General features: G+C 38.7%; 1 pseudogene; it reads right to left on the bottom strand.

Annotated features, from left to right (window-relative positions):
* Window positions 1-8,295: 8,295 nt before the first annotated feature.
* LOC105075205 (large ribosomal subunit protein uL11 pseudogene) lies at window positions 8,296-19,864 on the bottom strand (annotated as a pseudogene).
* Window positions 19,865-23,552: the final 3,688 nt, after the last annotated feature.

Here is a 23,552-nt window from a genome sequence, read left to right as displayed (position 1 = left end):
GTCTAAACTAAAGGAGATTTGGGGTTCTTAGACATCTGTGAAAATTAACTACACTCTAAAAGAAGTAATTGGTCAAAGAGAAATCATGGGGAAATTAGAAAATATTTTATGAGGAATAAAAACAAAACCCAACACGTGATACAGTGAAAGTAGTGCTTAGAGGGAAATATGTCAGTTCAAATGCCTGTATTTCTGAAGAAAAAAAGTCAAATCAATAAGCCAACCCCAAGAAACTAGGAAAAGGGGTGCAAACTACTCTCAAAATAAGCGGAAGGAAGGAAGTGACAAAGATTAGAGTAGAGATAAATGAAATAGAGAATAAAAACGAGCAACAGAGGGAATAAGTGAAACAAAAGTTAATTCTTTGAAAATATTAACAAAAAAGGTGGAAAATTTTAACTGACTGACCAAGAGAAAAAAAGTCTCAAATTACTAAATCACAGATGAAAATGTGGACATTACTACTGATTTTACAGGAATAATGGCAATCAGAAGAGCCCACTGTGAACAATTTTATGCCAACAGATTGGATACTCTAAATAAACATGTTTCTAAAAACACACAAATTGCCATCACTAAATCAGGAAGGAATAGAAAATCTGAATAGATCTATAACAAGTAAAGAAATTGAATAAATTAAAAAAAAAAGATCTTCCCGTAAAGAATAGTTCAGGTCCAGATGACTTTACTGATAAATTCTACTAAACTATAAAAGAAGAATGAATACTGATCTTTCACAAACGGTTCTAAAATACAGAGTAGAAGAGACATTTATTCATTCCATGAGGCCAGCATTACCCTGACACCAAAACCAAAGACATCACAGGAAAAGAAAACTACCCATCAATATCTTTCATGAAAATAGACACAAAAATCCACATCCAGAAACTAGCAAACTGTGTCTAACAACGTGTGAGAAGGATTATACATTATGATTAAGTGGAATTTATCCCAGGAATGCCAAGTTCGTTCAACAAAAAAACAGAAATAAAATGCATCCAAATTTGACAGGAAGAAATAAAATGATCTCTGTTTGCGGATTGCATGATGTTATATATAGAAATTCTAAAGTACACACACACACACACACACACACAATATTGGAGCTTATAAATGAGTTCAGCAAGGTTGCAGGACACAAGATCAATATAGAAAAATAAATTGTGTTTTATGCACTATCAATGAACCATACAAAAAGGAAATTAAGGAAACAGTTTCATTTAAAATATCATCTAAGAAATAAAATATTTACGAATTAATTTAACAAAAGAAGTGTGGGATTTGTATACTTAAAAGTACAAAAACCATCACTGAAAGAGATTAAAGAAGACTTAAATGGAAATGTGTTCTGTGTCCGTGGACTACAAGGCCTAGCATTGTTAGGAAGACAGTGAATGCTTCCCGATTCCCAAACTAGTCTACATATTTAATACAATCCCTATCGAAATTCTAGCTGCCTTTTTTGCACATTCTGAAAAGCTGATAATAAATTCATATAAAAATACAAAGTACCCAGAACAGCTAAAGGAAGCTTGGAAAAGAACAACAAATTTGGAGGGTTCACACCTGCTCATTTCAAAAAATTCTCTGCAAAACTGCAATAAACAAGATGGAATAGTCCTGGCATAAAGATATATAGATCAATGGAGCAGAATTGAGAGTTTAGAAATAAACCTATACCTTTAATTTCAATTTATTTTTGACAAAAGTACCAAGACAATTCAGTAGGGGAAAGAACAGTCTTCTTACAAAGAAGTGTTGATATCCGCCTGCAGAGCAATGCATTTGGAAACATATCTTAGTCTACCTGCAAACCTTAACCCAGAATAAATCAACAAAAAGCTAGAAGTGTAAAACTTCTAGGAGAAAATGTAGATGTATATCTTTGTGACTAGATTAGGCAATAATTTCTTAAATATGATACCATATGCACAAGTAAACAACAGACTAGATACATGGGGCTTAATCAAAAGTAAAATGCTTTGTACTGCGAAGGACATTTCTTCAGAGACAACTCACAGAATGGGAAAAATATTTGCAAATCATATATCTGAAAAGGGGCTAGTGTCTAGATTACACAAGCACATATCAAGAATAAAGAGATAAAAATGGACAATTTATTTAAAGATCCATTTCTACAAAGAAGATATGCAAATGGTAATCACCATATGAAAATGTGCTCAACATCATTAGCCATTAGGTAAATCAATATTAAAACCTCAGTTAGACAGCACTTCACACCCACTGGGGTGACTATAATCAAAAGGACAGACAAGAACAAGTATTGGCAGGATATGGAGAAATGGGAACTCCTATACATCATTGGTGAGGTTGTAAAACGGCTCCGCTCCTTCGGTAAATATTCTGTCAGTTCCTCAAAGTTTAAACATAATATTACTGCATGACCCAATGATTTTCATATCTATGTATATACCCAAGGAAAACTAAAAGACATGTACACATAAAAACTTACAAATGAATGTTCATAGCATCATTATTCATAGAAGCAAAGGTGGAAATAACCCCAGTGTCCATCAATGATGGATGCATAAACAAAACGTGATGTGTCTATACAATGGTATATTTAGCCATAAAAAGGAATTAATGTTATGGTATGTGGATTATATTTTAATAAAAAAAGAAACAATTGCAGCAAAACCACACTGATTTCAGTGGCAAAAGAAAGACATAATTGGAGCCTCCAAATTCCCTTCATCTGATAGAAAATAGTCGATTCTTCTGATATGCTTTTGTAGTAAATACGGTACTATGTAATTTATTCAGAAAATTTTCAGCTACCTGAATGGGCAAGGAGATAATAATTAGAACCTGAGAAAGAGGGGATTGGGATGAAAGACAGCATTAAAGCAGATGGCAGAATGGAGGAAGAGCTTTCTGCAGTACAGCCTTGGGAAACATAAAGACACTGCATTGTAGCCCGTTGGGAGGAGAACGCTGAAATGTAGGTAAAGGAGGGCTAATGAAAGTAAATTAGTATGGTCTGTTACACTCTGGCATGAAATTATCACGGGCTCTTTAACCCCACGTCTAAGTTGGAAGAGTCTTGGAAAATCCCAGTGAGGGCACATGGGGAACTGCCCCTTAACCAGGACAAATTAAGTCAGTGGCCTCCAGAGAAGTGAAGACATACAAGCCAAGAGGAAGCTTTTTTTTTTTTTTTTTTAAATTATAAGTTCAGATATTCTAGGGATATTGACACTTTCAAGAGATTCCCCCCAAAATATTAATTGATAGAATAAATAATTCCGTTTGGGAAATGACATCCCCAGGTAATAATGCCTGCCTAACTCTCTTTCTCCTTAGGGATGGGGGAAGCATTAAAATGGCTTCTTTTCAATGAAACATTGAAACAGCATCACAGTTTATATTGGGAAGGAGGAGCTTGGAAACAATCCAAATTATCCACAAAAGGGAACCAGCTAAGCAAACTGCCTCACAAATGATGGCTCCTTTAAACATATTAAAATGGCAATGTGTGGCAATTTCAATATATGAAAAACTCTAAACCATGAAGCAAATTAACAGAACATGAAATTATATGTCAACGGATTACAGAAGTGTATATATTCAGAAATACTACATGTATGTGTATTAAGGGAAAAAAATAAGAGAATATGGAGAGAAAGAACAAATATACTTGCCAGATACAACTATTTTCTTATAACTCCATGAATGATCTGGTGAGGCTGGTAATATCATCCCAATTTTATAGCTGAAAAATTAATATACAGAACAATTAATATAATTTGTCCAGGGACACCCAACGGATAAAGGCGAAGACAAGATTCAGACTCGGCTTGGTTGATACCCCAATTCATTGATCCTCAACCCAGTGAAATAGAATTTAATTATTTCTATTACTTTTCTTGGGTTACCAACTCAATGAAGTCTGAGTGGGGAGATACCAAATGAGGTAGTTCTTTTTTGTGTGTGTGTGTGTGTATATATATATATATACATATATATACATATATGTATATATATGTATATATATTTATTGAAGTATAGTCAATTTACAATGTTGTGTCAGTTTCTGGTGTACAGCATAATGCTTCAGTCATACATGAACATACATTTTCATACTCTTTTCCACCATAAGTTACTACAAGAGGTGGTTCTTTTTTTTTCCTACTCATTGCACTCATGTTGAATCTGCCTTCCCATCTCTTAATGATGATAGATCCAATAGGTATCTATCAGATGTCATCATTAAAAAGTCCAGTCTAATCCAATTTCATCTAGTTTTAAACACAAGCCTCATACACTCATCAAACGTTTATCATCTTCCCTTTCTCTGTTACCTACCAGTTTTTAGCCAGAGGTTTACTGCCCATGAGAGAGGTCGTAAGCGGTATGTGGGATATTGTCTCCACTCTTTTCTCTTCTGGATCCAGCTCCTGTGATGTTAGCTTGGGAAGAGGGAATATGAGAGAGACATGAAATGATCTTTCTGTAACTAGTATCCTGTTGGTGGTCCTATTTTGGCTTTGTTGGCTTCTTTGTCAAATGCTACAGGTATCCAACTACGGGCTGTCCCATGGAATGCATGTGTAAGTTATCCAGGTGACCTTAGAGATTTCTCCACTGTTAAGATCCCCTAATTAGGAGATCTGCTCCAGCTTCACCCCATCTTTTCCCCCTGACTCCTCAGCTTCTTCCTCGGGGAGGGGGGTTCACCTAATAGCCTCTGGCTGCCCTGTTTTGTTTTTTTTTTCCCAGTGTGCCAGCCTTCTTGGGTGGGATGCCAGCAAGCCAGCTCAGGTCAGGCTGCCCCACACGCTGCTCAGTTGGCTCGTTCACTGGAAACTCAGGCCTCCTTGCTGTGAGAAACAGCGGGAGCCCAGGCTGCTCTGGTGCCACACGCCCTTCCTCTTCTGTCTCTCATACTCCTTGTGTTCTTCTGCTCAAACAGTTTGAGAGAACAGGTAGCATGTCTACTACGTAAGCAGATACCCCAATAAGAAAATAAGAAGGAATTTTTCCTTTCCTGCAGCACAAACGTTGTAATTCCTATAGTGTTCTCCTGGAGATGCTCTCAGTTTTTTTTTGTTTTTTTTTTTTTTTTGGCCTGGGTGAAAAAAGCATCCACTCTCCCCGTGGCTGGGAGGCAGATGTGCACACTTACTCTCCCAGGTTCCTAAGTCATGTCTGACAACTCTCCAGGTCTCTCCCATTACCTCCCCATCCCTAGACTTTAATTTACAGAGACTTAGGTGGTGGTGGTTGCTCAATTATACTGACATAGCAGAACAATTTGCCCCCGCCCCGACACACACACACACACACACACACACACACACACACACACGCTATAAAGGCTTAGAAAGCATTTTTTTGTTCCCTGCATATTTGAATCTCATTTTGGAGTGCAGGATATTTGCCTCATATATGTCCCAGCTTTGTACCCTGGTCCACAGGAACAGAGACGTCCCCCTCAGCATCCTATTACACTTATTAGGTCACCAAAGTGCAAAATAAAGTTTGGAGAAGGTGGCATATGTCCAATTAAGTGTACACTGGCATTTAAGAGGGCTCCTTGCCACTCCCCTGATGGCTAAAGCACATTAAGAAAAATAGAAAACAGCTAGTAAATGAAAATAATGTAACATTGAAAATTATACATCTGACATCAATGGGGAGGCGGTAACTCTAGGGGAAAAACACCGATTTCTATAGACTAAGAAGTTAAACAGTAGCATAAATGGGAAGGTATATGACATCTCTGATCTCCCAGACAAATGAGCAGAAAGAGCTCTGTTCTCCAGGTGGGTGACACCCATGGGGTTTGGTATCATGTGGTGGAAGTTAAGCTGACATTCTTCATTACTAGGAATTAAAATCCTTTAAATCCCTATTCACCCACCGTGTTTATGTTTCTAAGTGTTACTAAGAATTACCACACTTGGGACACACTAACTTTCTAAACAATTTTTTTTTTTAATTGAAGTCTAGTCAGTTTACAATGCTGTGTTAATTTCTGGTGTACAGCATAACGTTTCAGTCATGCATATACATACATATATTTGTTTTTATATCCTTTTTCATTGTAGGTTACTACAAGATATTGAATATAGTTCCCTGTGCTCTACAGAAGAAACTTGTTGTATATTTGTTATATATATTAGTATCTGCAAATCTCAAACTCCCAATTTATCCCTTCCCACCCTCTTTCTTTCCTGGTAACCATAAGTTTGTTTTCTATGTCTGTGAGTCTGTTTCTGATTTTTTTTTCTTCTAAACAAATTTAATTCCCTGTGACCCCTTTAGAATATTCCAGCTCACTGCTCCGCTCACCATCCTAAGCATGTCTGGAAGTTTTTCTCCCTCTCTGTTTTTCTTCATGGCACCTCTGCCCTGGGAGGTTGTCCCTTCCTACGTCTGTGTAACTAAATCCCACCTGTTCTTGGAAGGTCAGATTGGAACCCACCTCCTCTATCCTGCATGGGGACTTCCCTACTCTGCTTTCCTTTCTGGGAAAGGTGTGGTCTTGAGTTGCTGAGTGTTTCTCAGAACAGAAGTGTGCACCCCAGGTGTCTGATGACGTGTTCTCTGAAGTCTCCATGTTGATTTGCACTGTTTTGTTTGTTTGTTTGTTTGGCAGAAGAGGAAGGAGTTTAAATATTTTTACCCTGAGGATCATCTAAAAAAATTAATAAAGTAATCAGGATGGCCAAAACAACAACTAACTCCTTGTGATTTCCTTGCCCGTGAGTCTGTGTGAGTCTGTGATCACGTGGGTGTCAGTTCTCTAAGATTAGGAGGGCAGAGATGAACTAAATGTGTAAATAACAGATCTACATCAAGTGAAACCCAGATAATCTAGGGCATACTGTGAGAAAGATGTCTTCCCTACAGAAAAAAAAAAAAAAAACCCTCAGGGTTGGGGACATGAGTGGTTGTTTGGCCCGATGACAGGGCAGGAAGGATTCAAAAGAACCTTCACAGTGACCCTCAGTGCTATACTCACATCGAAAGTAGAAATTTAGTTTCAATAAAGGAACACCATCTGCCTTGCTGAATTAGTATTGTTGATTTAATAATATTATTGGGTTTTTAAGTTTTGTTTGGGTTTAATTGCTAACTTGAATCGGTGTTGCAGTTTTATAAATGCAGTAAATACCAGGTATGTGTGCATAATTTTAGGTTTGCACATATTCAAGTAAGATTTGAAATTAACAGCAGAACATGCCATTTGTGTCAGTGTTGAGGAATCTCTGACAATATTTTTTTAAAGAAAGGATGTGGACTACTATTCAGTTTTGAAAAACTGTGGCTGAGCATTGGGTGCTTGTCATTTGTTCATAGAAACATGTCTTTTTCAATGCTGGTGTCTGTTCTTAGAGATCAGAGATTATATCTGTTTTCCGGAGCTCTTCACAGCAGCGAGCCAGGGGTCTTCCATATAGCCATCGCTCAGGAAAATTTGTTGATGGTTGTGATTGTGCTGATGTGCTCTTTCTGAAAGCTAAAGATCTTGGAACCTCAGCTTTTCATACGTAACATGAAGTTGACCCATGAACACTTGACGTACACTCTCTGATTACTCTGATATTCTAAACAGTTTGCAAAAAAAAAAAAAAGCCGATTATGTACATGCTACGGGTAAGCTCTGGGAAACACTTCATGTAAAGATAAAGGCATATGTAGTGATTGTGCCCCTTGGAAGGAAGCATGGCTCCACATCCTTTGTTTTATAAAAGAGGGAAGTGATGAATCTCTTTTCGGTGGATGTAAGTCACGGCGCTCCATGCTGCCAACAATGAGATATGGCTGCAGGACTGTAGTTTTTCATGTGCCTTTTTCCTTGCTAAAGGGAATGAGGCATCGTAGATAGGTGTAGGAAGATGAAAAGTAATTGCATTTTCTTTGTTCCCTGCAAATTTCCTGAAGGACCAATCAAGGAAGCAAATATAACCTACAGTTTATAGTATAGTTGAGAAGATTAGCATCGTCTCAGTCTAGAAGAACATGAGAGATGTATGAAACTTCAACACAAATACACCTGGAAATCTCAGCAAAAGATTGTGGAGAGACAGACTCACCACCGTCCTACAGTCACTACACTCTGACACATGGGCTGGCTTTGAATTTTGCAGTGTTTTTGACCAAAGTATTTAAACTTCCTGATTTAATACTCAAGCTCAACCCAGTTAATCCAAATGGTTCTTTTTTCTTTCATGGGGTCTTTAATATCAGCTCTGAGTTAGAATCACAAGCCTACTGACTATAGATGTGTTACCTTGGCAAATATTTTTTGTTGTTGTTGTCAAATAAGCCTTTATTACATTGTTTATCTTTGTAGTTAAGTCGCTGGGCAGTCCACCACACCAGCGTTGATGTCCTCTGTGATGTCGTGAGGGTAGCAGCCATGAACGTTGCAGCCCACAGACTGGGCGGTCCCCAGGATCTCTTTCCTAGTTCCAAAGAGTTCTCCAGCTAAAGATAAGTGCGGCATCTGTCAGGCTGTGTTGATGATCTCATCAAAAGTGATGCTTCCACTGTGCTTAATGTTTTCTTGCTTCTCTCTGCCTCTTGGTGGTTCCTTGAGGGTTTTGATGATCAGGGCAGAGGCAGAAGGTACCTACCCCTCTCTGGGCCTGTCTGTTCTGAAAGGTCGATTTCACTGTAATCTCCAGACCCTTCCAATCACCAGTTGCCCTGGTAATGTGATCACCAACCTTTTTTTGGAGACAGACCAGAAGACTGATCTTTAGGGACCAGGGCAGATGTGGCCCCGACTTCCTCCCTGGTGCACCTCAGGTATATGACTTTGACCTAACTTAGGCGGCTGGTGTCAGATGAACCTGGTTTTGGGACGACCGAAGAAAGTTGCACCTTGGCCTCCTGAGAAATACTGAAAAAGCCCTTGGCAAATTCTTAAGATCAGTTTCTTCATCTATAAAATGGAGATGGCATTGATTGATTTTCAGATATGTTATGAGGATTGTGAGATTCTATATGTAAAACTCCTGGTTTTAGGTTGATGACTCATTAAATGGACATTTTTTTCCTGTGACCTTTTAAGATCTGGAGGAATAGGGATCCACTGCTCTCTGAACTCAGAGTGGTCCTCCATTCTGGTGAATCATCAGTATCTTCATGGGAAATTTGAAACACAACTTGTATTAGACTCCACGCTGATTTAGAGAAACTGTGGTGGAATCCAGGAATACGTACTTCAATCAGCCATCCATCAGGTCCAAGAATCACTGTCTTAGGGAGCGGGGTCAATATGCTACTTATAGTTTGGATTCTTAATCCCTAGGAAGGGGTCTGGTACAAAGCAAGGGCTCAGTGAAAGTGCTCAGTGAAAAGCACAAAGAAAGTACGCAGTGAATTCTGTAAAGTGAATTCTATACAAATCTCCTCCATCACCCATGAGTGATGGCATTGATTCTGGTGTTATTCAAACTGACCATTCAGAAGATGGATTATTTGGCTAATTATGGCTGGCCCAATTAGAGAAAAGTCCATTATAAAGCACCTTAAAGTGTTTGAAAGTAAAATTGATTTGGCTATATTTTATAACATGATACAGAGTAAACTTCTTTTATTATAACATAAAAGCCACCATTTAGAGTCTTCCTTATGTTAAATACTTAAAAAGACTTATTACATGATGTTTCGTGGCTTTCTCCCACATTTGCGCAGAGCAAGGACTGCCATGCCACCCTTGTCATTACAGAAGGCACTACATATGACATGAGGGGTTGGTTACATGAGATAATGCTCTTATCTCCTCCTCTCACTTTTTATTCCCACATTGCTGGGTGAAGAGCTTTCATTAATGAAAGCAGTAGTAGTTTGTAGCAGTTTGTAGACTGACGTCAAAATGTCCACGCTTAACAATTCAAGGGCTACCAAAATTCTGAAGAACACTTCAGACACTGATGCTTAAGTCTTCCAGCCAACAGCTGACCTTTCCCTCTCTAGCAATTTTAGACGTTCCAGCCAAGGTTTTTTCCTTTGTTGGGGAGTGAGAAATTTAAAAATAAATCAAGTATTAAAAAAACTAGAAAAACAGAGAGAATAGAAATTAATATTTATCAGCTCTCTAGAGGAGACGTTTTCACTTTCAAGCAATGAAAAAATTCACAAAGGTATGACTACAAAGATATAAGCAAATAATCATAAATTAAACAGTAAAAGAAAAACTGGGGAAAATTCACAGAAAATATTGCAGAAAGAGTGAATATTTTATACATAAAAAGGTTATACAAATTGTTATAAAAATGAGACATCTTATAAATAAATAAGCAAAAGATAGTTAATTCATAAAAGGAAAATTCAATATGCATCATATGTAAAAAATTTATAAACAAAAAATACAAAATGAAAATAAGATTCCATTTTATTTTTTCCTATCAAATTAACAAAACTTAGATTAAAAAAAAATGACAGTACCCTCCGAAAGGGGGGAAAGACCTATATAATGCATATGTGAGAGTAAATTTATACAAGCTTGCATAGAAAGGCATTTAATAATATTTATCAAGAGATGCCAAAATGATCAGACTTACTGACCTAATAATTCTACTTCTGGAAAATGATCCTAATTAAAAAAAAAAAATAGAAAAAAAGCAAAGAAAAATAATGACGACAAAACAAGAAATAAAACTCAGATTTGCAAGTGAAGATATATTCATTCATTGCAATATAATTTATGCATAAAAATTTGGAAATAAGCTAAGAGTCTCAAAATGGATAATGTTAGGTTAATTGTGATTCATTTATCCAATGAAATATTGTGTGGCTAATGTATGCAAATAACTTATAATAATATAAACTATTGTATTATTATATTATAGGAAACACAATATGAAATTATATACAGAAAGATCACAGTTATGATTACATTTAACCCTCTACCCACTAAAAACAGAAAAGAGAGGCCAGGATCTTTATGTAGAATCACATCGATATAGTATTTCATGGATTGGTTTGTGGTTGAGTGGCTTTGATTGCCAGGTTTTTTTTTCCTACTATCACCTTTAGTGTATTATTTATTTATTTTTCTAATTACCATGGATAATGGGAAAAATAATAATTTATTCAAAATAATGCACTGTAGCACTGGCTAACGCAACAGTAGGCTTCCACTTTTATACCTTCAGAGGTTTGGGGGAAGCCAGATGCTCACATCACTCTTTAGATAGAAAATGTCACAGACACCCACATAGCTTTAGAAGACCTTCCTGCTCATCTTTATGAGCAAATAAAAACCTACAGTTATTGGCTTGAGAAGAAATGATTATAGTGATATTGGCTAGGAAAAAAAAGTAGAAGAACATAAAAATTAATATTTATCAGCTCGCTAGAGGAAATTCTCTAGGTGTTTAAGCAATGGAAGAAAAACAATAAAAGATCTGGCTGTGAAAATAATTCAAAAGTCTGCATGTAAGTAAATATAACCAAAATTAAAAGATAAGCAATGAATGGGGAAATATTACCAAAAAAATGAATGTGAGTCTCCCTAAAGTTTGCTGCTCCTGAAATTGTTTTAGCTCACTCACTTTTGGGTAAAATTTCTCTGGCAGCAAATGTAATGCACCTTCAATTTAGTCTACTTTCTCAGGGAGCATTAAAAACCATACTTATTGTCCTCTTATATAAATTCCTAATGTGTCTGCCCAGGTGATGGATGAGGTCAGCTATTTTTCTCAAAGTTAAACCTTCAGGTTGTTCTGTGGTAGAAAATTATTTATTCATTATATGATTATGGGAGTAAGCATTTGCCAAATACAATATTAATATTATATATCCAAAGAAGTAAATTGGAATTCAGTTTACACAGTACTTGTGAAGCACCTTTGAGGAAGTTTATGGGACCAGCCTCTAATATTTCTTTGCATTACATCTTTAATTAAGTATGGGCCAAAAGAAACAGAGCTGAAAAAGACCTTAGGGATTATATTTAGTTTTAGTTTAAGGAACTTGTTTGCAGATTGGGACACTGAAGGTAGACAAATGACTCACACAAACACAAGAACACAAAGGCACAGCTATACCTAGAGGCTGGATCTCTCAACTACCAGATCTGTGCCCTTTACTTTTAAATTTTTTCCTTAAAGTGAAAAAATTAACAAGTAGAGGGAATTACTTTTCTCTTTACATTTCCCCACAAGACTGGTATCTACTGCTGTTAATACGTGAGACAGAAGTTGCCAAGGATCCAAATAAGCACATTTCAGAAAAGAGATTAACAAGCATCTGATAATGATCAACCTGTATCTTGTAGAATATGTATAAGGAAAAGGTGGATGAAACATAAGAGTTGATGATTATGCATGTATTTGTTTATTTACTGGGCTTATTTTTTTAAGCATCACCTGCTTAGTGAATGTGTCTTGGGCACTGTAGGATTCAGTTGGAGGTAATGCTGACACAAATCCTGTGCCTCTTTTTGAGTAGTTTGGTTTTCAGTAATATACCCATATAATATTCCTCAGAATATGGTACATATAACCCTGATGTTGTGTGAAATAAAGTCAGGGAGCACTTTAAAATTTTTACAGTAAAGTACTCACTTCATTATTTATGAAATTATAATGAGTACATCATTTTGTGCAGCACATTATTCTGTGGGTAAAGTTGCTTAGGATTTAAAGAAATATTTTAAGTAATTTACCTTAGAAGGTGGTATTATAAATACGACAAAAAGATGCACAGTGGTACCAGAATGATTTAAGTTCGGGAAATGATGATTTAAGAAGTTCTTACAGTGAAGGAATAATACTTCGCAGAAGGTAGATGAGCCCTTTTGGAAATACCTGCTTTCAGGTTTAGAATTTAATTCTAGGCCAGCATGAAGCAACACATTGATTAAATGGTCTTTGAAGTATTGGTCATCTTAACGACCAGAGAAGAATAATCCTTGACTCAGTCGTCACCCATTAGGGAGGTGAGCAAAGCCAAAACGTCCATCATACCAGGGTGGTGGGACTCATTACAGTGCAGATCTCAGTTCTTTCATGCTTCCCTCCTTACAAAATTGCTGCTTTTACCCCCCGTTTGTGTTCTGGAGGTTACGTGTGTAATTCAAATATACAAAGTAACTACAAATTCATACCATTTAAAAAATTCCTCTTCTTTACTCTCAAGCATCTTGGACCGTTTTACAGCTGTTATCCCTTTAATTTCCCCAGAACTCCTGGAAAGGCGGGCAGATGTATATGTAGCTGATACTTTGCAAAGAGAGCTGGAGGGGGGCTCAGGGGTTCTCTTTACTCAGGAGGTCGTGAGTGCAGAGGAGGAAGGCAACGTGCAGGTGTTCTGATTGGCTCTGCATCTCCTGGTCAGTGTCTCCTAAGGCTGAATCCACCAGGGCCAGGCTGTCACAGAAATCAGGGCGGAGGGAGTGGTCAAGGTGATGTGTCAAAGAAACAGCCAAACATCCTGAGAGGCTACTTTCTTAGGGCCTTCAGAGAGGGCCTTTGGGGTGCACTATAGCTCCGCAGGCTGGAAGATTTTAATTATGATGACATAATGACTTGTGGATTAAGAGTGCCGTCGTTCAAATAAGTCAACAACAAGTAAACTCTTACATGTTGAGTGGAATGGAGTTTCAATAGGCACTATGATTAAAAGTTAATTTTTTGTTCTTGAGTTCCACGTCGTCATAAATGTGCATGAATGGTAGAGAGGGCACTTAGGATTCTAAGGTAGTTAATAGTTCATGCCAATGAGAAATCTTTACTGAGAACCTTCTTTTGCCTTGTAACCCACCATGCTGCTGTTATTGTGGCTTTTGTCAAGACACTGTCCAATGGTAATACTGACCTTTGAGTAGATCTGACTGAAAGTATGGCACGGCGCTTGGGAGATTCATTTACTACTTCTACTTAATTGCAGTACCTCCAAGTTGTGATACCTCACATTCATGGGTAGAAATGAAAAGAAATTGCAAGAAAACAGCCTGAATTTAGCCTAGGAACTAATAAAAAGCTCCATTTTTCTAACTGTGCTGTAATCAAGTTTTTTTATTTACGAATAGTTTAAATAAAATTCTTGACTGCTTGCTTTTTTAACCTTTGCCTCCCATTTTGTTGAGATAATAATTTCTTATTTCATAAAATGAAATGAATTAAAACGTTGTGTCTCAATGGAGAGGGTTTTCATCTTGAGTCTACCCTAGTTAAATTTTTTTTTTCAGGAGAAATTGATGCTTCGCTGAACCATAAAGTCTAAGGTCAATTGTTGTAACTAGCTATTATACCTGACTCATCTCAAGTACCCATCATGGCCATCCTGGCTCAGTGTAATTCCTATTTATGTTCATTAAGCTCTATCATGAATAAGGTACGTTGCTAGACTTATTTTTATGGGGGTAGAGTATTGAAAATACTGTCTATACTTTGAAGACACAACCCGCTTCTTCTTGGAGCGTATGATTTATCAGACTAGTTCTTTATTCTTTCATTCATGAATGCATTCGTTAGTTTAAACATTTGCATCTACTGTGCTAAGTGATGCTTTTTAATTTTTGTTTTTGCTTTTGTCAAACCATGGTTTTCCTTTTCCCCTGATCTCTAGACATAAACCTCAGGAAAGTAAGACATGCATACCAATTACTCAATTACAGGGTCTGTCTAGATAAATGCTACGGCAGAGGTTGAATGTGTTATGACATTGCAGAGAAGAGGAGGGTAATTTCTAGCTGGGGAAAAAAAGAAAAATTCCGTGAACCTGATGACATTTGACTTAAGTTTTGAAAGATGAACAGAAAGGGTATTAAAGGCAGAAGTAGAGGTAGGGGCGGGGAGCCAGGATTTGGAGAGCAGGGAGAGTAAGGCTGCTGTAGGGAATATGAACAAGTCTAGAGGAAAGGCGGGCTAGTTTATTGAAAGTCTCATTGTCATTCTCAAGAACTTGACCTTTATTCCCTAGGAAGCTGCTAAATGGCAAGATTAGTGTTTCTGTCCCCAGAGGTAGTAGAGAGGTCTTTTTGTTTTTTTAACCTCTTCCTCACTTCTGATCCTCTTTACTCTTTCACGGGCTGGAAGTTCGCTTCCATTAAAAGGCATTTGAGCACGAAGAGCTGCCTGCATTTTGATTCTCCAGTGAGGACACGTTGGCATGGCTGTTCTTCAGTACTGGGCTGCCCTGTGCTAAGTTTCTTGCAGAGGTGACATGATTAAAGTATTAACTACCGCAGTATCTAACTTCCCGCTCTTTGCCATCAAAAGCCATTCATGTGGATTACATATATCTGAAAGGAGAATTTTTTTCATTTCAAACCTTGGCGCTTCTCCACAGAGGATTAGGTAGGAAAATGAATGGTGTCATTTGCATAAATTTAGAGAAATATGAATAATAATTTGTATTTGGAAAAGCTTGCTCAGACTCTTTCCAATACGTTGGTGCCATATGGCTTAGCAGCTCAGTGTGACCAGGAAGGAAGAATTCCATATGATACAGTAGTCATAGGAGCAAAAAAAAAAAACTCATTGTCCTGTTGCATGTGCATTGATGCAAAATGGAGAACAAATAAATCAAAGTAACCTATTTCAGATTCAGTCTATACAGCTGTCTGATGGATTGAAAAGAATACAGTCATCAGGGCTCCAGGGACAGACATAAAACTTATAAACACCACTCCTGCTGGAAGGACGCACTGAAGATGAAAGTGTGAGGAGCAGGTTTACTTTGTGAATTTAGAGATTTAAGTGGAACAAAAGAAAAGACTCTCTACAGAGCATTCCCTTTTCTTAGTAGGCTTTGAAACATCACTCAGCCAGAAGCTGGAAATAGACCAGTGCACTTCAAGGAAACAGTGATGACGCTGACATCATTGTTCTATGGAGCAGAGGCAGAAGGATGACCAGTGATGAGTAAACCCACTTGCCTTGACTATTATCACCTTTTCTAGGGGGCGTGTTCACCGTTGTCTTTTACAGGTTTAGCCAATAAGCACTGCCAATGATGGAGTCACTTCTGTGACACCGGCCTTCCCATCAGAATAAACTACATACATAGACCTGAATCCGAGTGACTCTAGATTTACTACTTCTAAGGCAGCTTCCCAGGCTGACTCGTGCTCCTGGTCTGGTTTCTGAGGTCACCTGGAAATAAAAGACATGTCTTTCCTGGATTCATTCCATAATTTTGCTCTGTGATGTTTTCAGGCTCCCGAGGGCTGATGTGGTGAAAGGTAGATGGAGTTAGCAGGAGACAACCCTTTGGGCACATCACAGGTTGACAGGAGCCACGGTGTGGAAGTAGGCCCTTCAGAAGCTGACCTCCATCTGAAATCAGGAACGAGAGTTCAGCAAGTTAAGTGAATGAGACATGGATCATTTCTAAGCTATGTCCGGGCTGTCCTCAGCTTCATTTATCAACATGTCGGGCCACACTGACAGCTTTGTAGGAGTCTCAGATGAGAAGAGATATTAATTTTCCTCTTAGCAAATGAAAAAAAAAAAAAAAAAGAGTGGAGCATTCTTAGGTAATCTTAATTTGATTTGACCCATCTAAGTTTGACATCAATCGATGCTAATAATGCTGATACATAACATGGTCCCTTTTTAAGTACCTTACAGTTTATATGGGAGGATAAAATTTATCTCTGAATAAGTAGCAAACAGATTTTAAAAAGTATATATGTGTGTTATTGCTATATGGACATATATGTACGTACATAATAGATACACTATTTTAAAATTAATAATAGCTACATTTGCCAAGACAATCTTGCCAAATAGACTGTGTGCTTTTTGTGGAGAGTGCCAATGTATTTTCATCTTTTACGTTTCTGGCTGAGGGATAGTAACATCCCCATATAGCTTCCTGGTTCCATTCCTCAGAACCAAGTTTCCACTCTAATCCTCCTTCCCAAATCTTTCTCTTTCGCCCTTTGGAGATTTCCTCCTATATTAAACAAACTCTTTCGCATCCTCATTTCTTTCATGTACATTCACTCAACCCTGATGTCTTCTTTCAGAGGTCAGACTTCTCTGACACCCACTTAAGCACAAAAGCTCATTTTCCCAAGATCCTGATATCTCAGCACCAGAAGGTGGCCCACTCCAGCCTTCCCAGGCCCCTTTCCAACCATGATGTTTCCAGGACCCCAAGAAAGCCCTTGGTCCCTTGAGATCCATTGCTTCTAGTTATTCTATGCACATACCTCATTGTCCCTGTCATCTAACGACTTTCTCTTTAGTCCCTAAATCATGTATGAAATTTTACAGTCCTTCTCTCCACTGAATGTTGACATCATCTGGGGATTTTAGCATGTATTTCAATATCCCACTCGACACCCTTGCCAGTCTGTTCCTTGACCTCATTGTATTTATGTCACCAGTCTTTGTGGGTTAACCTTGGGCCTTTAAAATCAACTCAAACTATTCTTCCTCCTAACATCTGCATCACCAGTGTTCTGTCTGATAAGCATACTGACTGGTCTGCCTTCTGTCCTGTGTGGTTGCTTCTGACTCCTTTTCCTTTTGTTGTCATGCCTGCTACAGACAAGGATCCTTTAACATGTAAGCTTTACTCCATTTCCAAGAAGGTCAGATTTGGCAACAGTTGATAATTGGTTACAAGTTTGGTCTGTACATTTCACTCCCCAGGTCTTCTTTTCTTGCTCTCAAAAATCCCTACTCCACTTTTTTAAGTCTTATAATTTTGTGGCTATCAGCAGCCATCATAAGCAGGAAACAATATTTTGGCATTGCTTCCTAAAAAAACCAAAAAGCTATAGGCATATTATTAACTCTGTTTCTGACTAGCCTGAAAAAGTGACTAAATGCCATTGACTTTGAGCACAGGGTATATGTATGTGGGTTTCATTAGAGTGAGCCTCAGAGTTTCAGAAATGCAGCAATGGAAATCTGTGTGCTAAGGAATCAGAGATCATTCATGGTAGCAAAACCAGTGAGAGGTTAAAGTCTTTGGCTAATGACGCAACAAGAAGAAATACAGCCCAAGTCCAGGAAGCGGTCTAAGGATGGATCCTCAAAGTGATTTTTAAAATACTTCTTTCCAGCACAACCCTTTTATCTGACCTCATTAAAATGTCTCAGCATTGTTTATTCAACATACCATTTAATCGAAACCCTCTGCTAGACTCTTCCCAAGATTCATTTGTGGTCCATATGAGCAAACATTCTGGAGGGTTATAATGAAGAGAAATACAGGAGAATTATAGCAGTTTTCTTTTCTCTTCTGAACAGTAAATATTTTAGTAATCCACCTCCATTTCTAAAATTGCTTTATCTTTGAACCATGTATTACTTTGCTTTAGATGAAAAGCATTGTATGTGTCTGAAAACCCAAAAGATTGGAAGGAGATTCAAAGAGCTGTATTTCTTAATATTTACTTATGAATCTAAACCTTTACTTCTCATCTGCAAGTCCATGAAAGACAAAGCAAAAACACCCCTAAAAACTGATTTTTGTCATTTGGTAAGGAAATAGTTAATAGTTCTGTGTCTTCTGGAGAGTGTTTTAATACGATCTTATTTATTGTAGATTCAGTAAATAGATGGGAAATCAAATCAAGTCGTTCAAGTAGAGTGTCTTCATTTCACAGGTGAGACAATCAAGGCCCAGGGAGATTACAACAATAGCGACTTTAAAATTGCTTATAATAATTTGAACGTGGACTTCGCTTTTCTCTGAAGAAGCATCCCCTGGATAGACATTGTCTCAATGTTAAGAAAAAATATTTATAGCAGGATTATCATGACCACACTTGGAGTTGTATCACAGTCACGTGAAGGACAACAAACAGAACTTACCTGAACCCGGTGTCTCTTGTAGTTATTGTTTGACTTCAAGTATTACTGGAAATTGAACAAAGTGGAAAAACGCAAGAGCTAATTTCCACTTGAGCCTTTTGGTTGGACGTAGTGAAAGAAAGAAGTGTACCGACAATATCTCCCGTCCCCTGTTTGTTTGTTTTTTTACTAAAATATAGTTGATTTACAAAGTTGTGTTAGTTTCAGGTGTACAGCAAAGTGATTCAGCTATAAATACATACATCTATGTTATTTTTCAGATTCTTTTCCATTATAGGTTATTACAAGGTACTGAATATAGTTCCCTGTGCTGTATGTACAGTGGATCCCCCACGTGCTCTTTTAGAACCTTGGCATTCCTCCACCAAGAAGGGACCCTCTTTCCCCTCCCCTTCAGTCTGGGCTGTTTCAAACAATACAACATGGCAGAAGTCGCCCAACTGTTATGAGGAGACCAAAACCATCCCCCATGGGGAGACCACCCAGAGAGTTCCTAAAACTGCAGCCCCCAGCTGTTCCACTTTCTTGCTCTTCCAGATCTAGCCACTCGTTTACTGTAACCGCAGGAATAGACCCCAAGTCAGAAACATCCAGCCTAGTGTTTCTCAAATCCCTGACTTACAGAAATTGAGATATAATGAAACAATTGCTCTTTCTTTAAGCCACTAAGTTTTGGGGTGATTTGTCATGCACCAATAGTAATTGAAACAAGAATGATTTCCTGTGATCCTCTTCCCTTAAGAGTCCCAAGAGAGATGTGGATGGTAATTACGAGGCAGTGTATTTTTTGTTCTTAGAAGGTTGATACAATGTCCCAGGCACTGGGGCAGTTCAAGCACGTTGTACCTGATCTGTTGACTTAACCTTGTCAGCCTGGAGCAGCTCCTGAATTCCAGCTACTCCAGATCTCACCAAATCCTCTCCCTCAGCTTTTCTAAGTCCTTGACCCAGTGCACCTACATCCCCAGGGCAAGAAGTGCCAGCTCGTCCTGCACGTCACCCACAGAATCCAGGTTCCGGGTGCGCAGAGGAAGATGTGAATTCCAGTTTGTCCTTGTGGGTTTTTCCCTGGGTTCCTGTTTCCCAGGTGGATTCCAGTTCATCTTCCTGGGTTCCAGCTGGTCTTTGCTTTTGGTCCACCTTCTTCTTACCTCCCCAACTGCAGGTCTGGCTGACCTCTGATAGCTTAGATTCAACTCCCCTACCAGCTTCCTCAGAGCTTAAGGTCTAACCCCTAGAGTAACTCCTTATTCTGCATCACTCACGGTGGCCCTGCTTCTGTGATCAAATCCTGACTGATAGAGAGGTGCTCATTGGACCGTCCCCTAAGAATGGGTCTCTGCGCTGAGATAAACTGAGAAGTCCTGATTTAGTCTTGGTTAGGGTTAGTCTACATTTTCCCAGAAAAAAACATTTGCCCTGGGGATATGTATAGCTTCCAGTTGTTCCTTACTGGAACATTTACCTTACTGGTAAATGCCTGCACTTGGGGTCAGAAAGCTGGCAGGGAGGCTGGAATTTTAGCAGTGCTCATGTAGAGATGTGTGTGAATTCTGTAAACACCTGAACAGCGGAATCCAACTTGAGTGAGATGAGTTCTTGGAAAGAACATGGAGTCATGACTTCGTGAGTCAGATGCTGAAGACACTTAAGTGCAGCTGCTTTTCTTCAGAAAGTCTGAAGCCATTAATATATTTATCTTTTCCATCTCTCCATCCATCCATCTAGTCTATCTTTATACAGTGTCTATTTTTCTGTTTAAGACAACCAAGATCCCTGTTCAGATTTGAAGTATTTTGTTTTATTAACAGGCTTTATTTTTTTAAAGCAGTTTCAGGTTCACAGCAGAACTGAGCAGAAAATGAAGTTTGCACATAGCCCTCCCCACCCACACATATATACTCCTCCACCCTCAACATCCCTCATCAGTGTGGCATGTTTGGTGCAATCGATGAGCCAACATGGACACATTACTATCAACCGAAGTCCATAGTTTACATTAGGATTGAGAAAGATACATGCAGATAAATAGAAGTGGTGTTAACAACCGGTAAATAAACTGACTTTGTAGAACATTATAAGAATTATGATTCAAAAGTTATTAATTATAGGCAAAGTGGTAACTACCTGCATGATAAACCTGTTGTTGATGTTTTATAAGGAAGGGAGGTAGGGGGTAGAGACATTGATCAGATGGCACCAGATATTCTTCATGAACTGTGGACTTTCCAGACCATTTTATGGGATGGAGAAAGGTTAGGTGTTTTCCTTTGATACCTGGATTTCTCTCTGAGCTATTCTTTGTAGAAAATGGTTTCCAGAGAAATGTCCAGTCTCTTTGGCTGTGTGTATCGTCCTGGGAATGAGAGCCCATTAGACAACCTCTTGTTCCTCCCTTATTTTTGAAACAAAGAAATAAAACAAGGCATAAGACAGATAGAAGCCAACCATCACTTCATTATCAGTAATGGCTAAGTCGAGAGGCAGTTTAATATGAGAGTTAAGTCAGCCTACAGAGCTAACACCTACGGTAGAAAGATTGATTGACTGACTCATGGACAATTCTTTTTTTTTTTTTTTTTTTTTTTTTTTTGAGTCATGGACAATTTTGAAGCAGACCAAACCCTGCACATGAGAGGGACCATGGAACACTGGGAAACTCCTGATTTCCATGGGTTAGTGTGTGCTTCAGAGGAAAAGGAAGGGAAAAAAACTGATGAAACAAGTATGGCTGCTCAGATAATGCACTCTAACCTTGGAATAAATAAATGGAATAAAGAAAGAAGTAGCAAGAGGCCAGGGCTATGGTGTTAACTGAGCTCTTTTTACAAAGAAATACATGCAAGGAATGGGAAAGTGCTTGCCCTTAAGGGTGTGAATAGTAAATATTTGCTTCTTAAGGATGGGGCTGAAAATTTTTGTCCACGGTCCCCTTCCACTGGATCTGTTCTTTACCCTATAAACCCTGTAACACATCTCCCCTTTAAAAAACCCCAGTAGCAGCAGCGACGGTGACAGCAGCATCTTCCTGAGGGCTGTTTCTTCTTTCGCTGTTTTTCTCACCGTGAGTGCATCTTTATTGCCATGCGACCTGCAACTTACAAGTAGGAGTGACTCAGCGATGCTGCCTTCGTTCCTTGCCTCCCATTTGTTCATCAGTCTGTTGAGGTAAGCACATCGAAATTATTCTTAGTAGAGTCACCTTGAAGCCTTAATGGCCAACTCGAATGTTTCCTTCTCAGCCCTCACGTCACCTGGGCTGTCTGCAGCATCTGGCAGCACGTTGCCTCCTTTCTGAATCTCTCTCCTGCACTGGTTTCTTTATGCACATCTCTCCCTGTTCTTCTCCTGCTCCCTTGGTTGCTTTAATTGTCTCGGTGTTATTTCTGAGAACTTTGAGAAGAGGGATCCTCCTTCATTTATCTTTGAGGTCCCAGTGTCTTGCCCAGTTCCTCGTACCTGGTGGATATAATTAACCCTTCAATAGCCATTCCTCCATCCTTCAGTAGCCATGTTGATGCAGATTGATTGATTGATTTCAGTTCATCATCCTATACGCTAAGGGAAGGTGACTCTTTTCCAGTCCCAGGGATGGATAATGATTTATTTAATTGAATCATGTAGGCTTTCCCTTTCCACTAATTGATTGAAGCATGGATTTATGATCCAAACATGTGCAATAGGGTGAAAGCTTTTAGGAGACATCTGGGGTAGATGTTCAGAACTAATAGTAAGAAGGAAGGCTGCTATAACAAAGCACCCCATCTGGGTGGCTTAAAGAACAGAAATGTATTGTTTTGCAGTTCTGGGGGTTAGAAGTCTGAAATCAAAGTGTCAGCAGGTTTGGTTCCTTCTGAAACCTGTGGAGGAACTATTACCAAGCTTCTCTCCCTAGGTGTTAGATAGCTATCTTTAGGATCACTTAATACTTGCCCTCTGTGTATGTCTCTGTATCCAAATTTCTCCTTTTTATGAGGACATCAGTCATATTAGGGCTAACCTTCATGACCTCATTTTAGCTTTATTACTTCTGTAAGGACCCTACCTCTAAATAAGGTTACGCTCTGGGGTACTGGGGACTAGCACTTCAGCATAAGAACTTCAGAGGGGGCACAATTCAACCAACAGCAAAGAGGAAACAACCTTTTCTGTAACACTACTGATGTCTGGAGCGACAGCAGCCTCACTGTAACCATGAGGAGGCAATACAGTGACCAGGCCAATGAAAAGAAAATGCTAGAACAGTAAGAGGGCCTGATCCTTGTTGATGTCTTTGATCAAAGTAGTGTTTTAAGAAAGCAAATTGGTCTGTGATGTGCATTCCATTTGGACTGGAGTAGGGTGAAACTGAGAGCAAGTAAACTTTGCAGTAGTCCTAGTGCAACGACTTGAACTAAACTTGTGAAAAGAAGGGATGGAGTTAAGAGGCATCAGCGAGGAAACTTTCTTATAAGAAGAAAGATGGTAGCCAGAACTGAGTCGGGGACACATTTTTACTTTTTCCTCTCCTAGGGCTGCTAGTGCTGGTAGCTGAGTGCATTGCATGCAATTTAAGGAAGGATTAAAAAAGAAGAGCAGAGCCAGTTGTTCTGATACCCGGTTTATGATTCAAAAGGCTTGTGGATTGAATTTTTCCTCCTTCCCAGTGAGCGGTAGGCTTCTGCATATGACCTGCCAGCCTAAAAAGAGGCAATTAAAGCAGAGACTTTAAATCCATGCTCCCCAAACTGTGATCCATGAAATGCTAATTCTGTGAGTTATTGATAGATCTTACACAAATCAAAGGTGAGG

The sequence above is a fragment of the Camelus bactrianus genome, chromosome 27 (genome assembly GCF_048773025.1).
Source record: "Camelus bactrianus isolate YW-2024 breed Bactrian camel chromosome 27, ASM4877302v1, whole genome shotgun sequence".
In the NCBI taxonomy this organism is placed as follows: domain Eukaryota; kingdom Metazoa; phylum Chordata; class Mammalia; order Artiodactyla; family Camelidae; genus Camelus; species Camelus bactrianus.
Note: the sequence above shows the minus strand (reverse complement) of the source record. Positions and strands in the feature narration are given on the sequence as shown.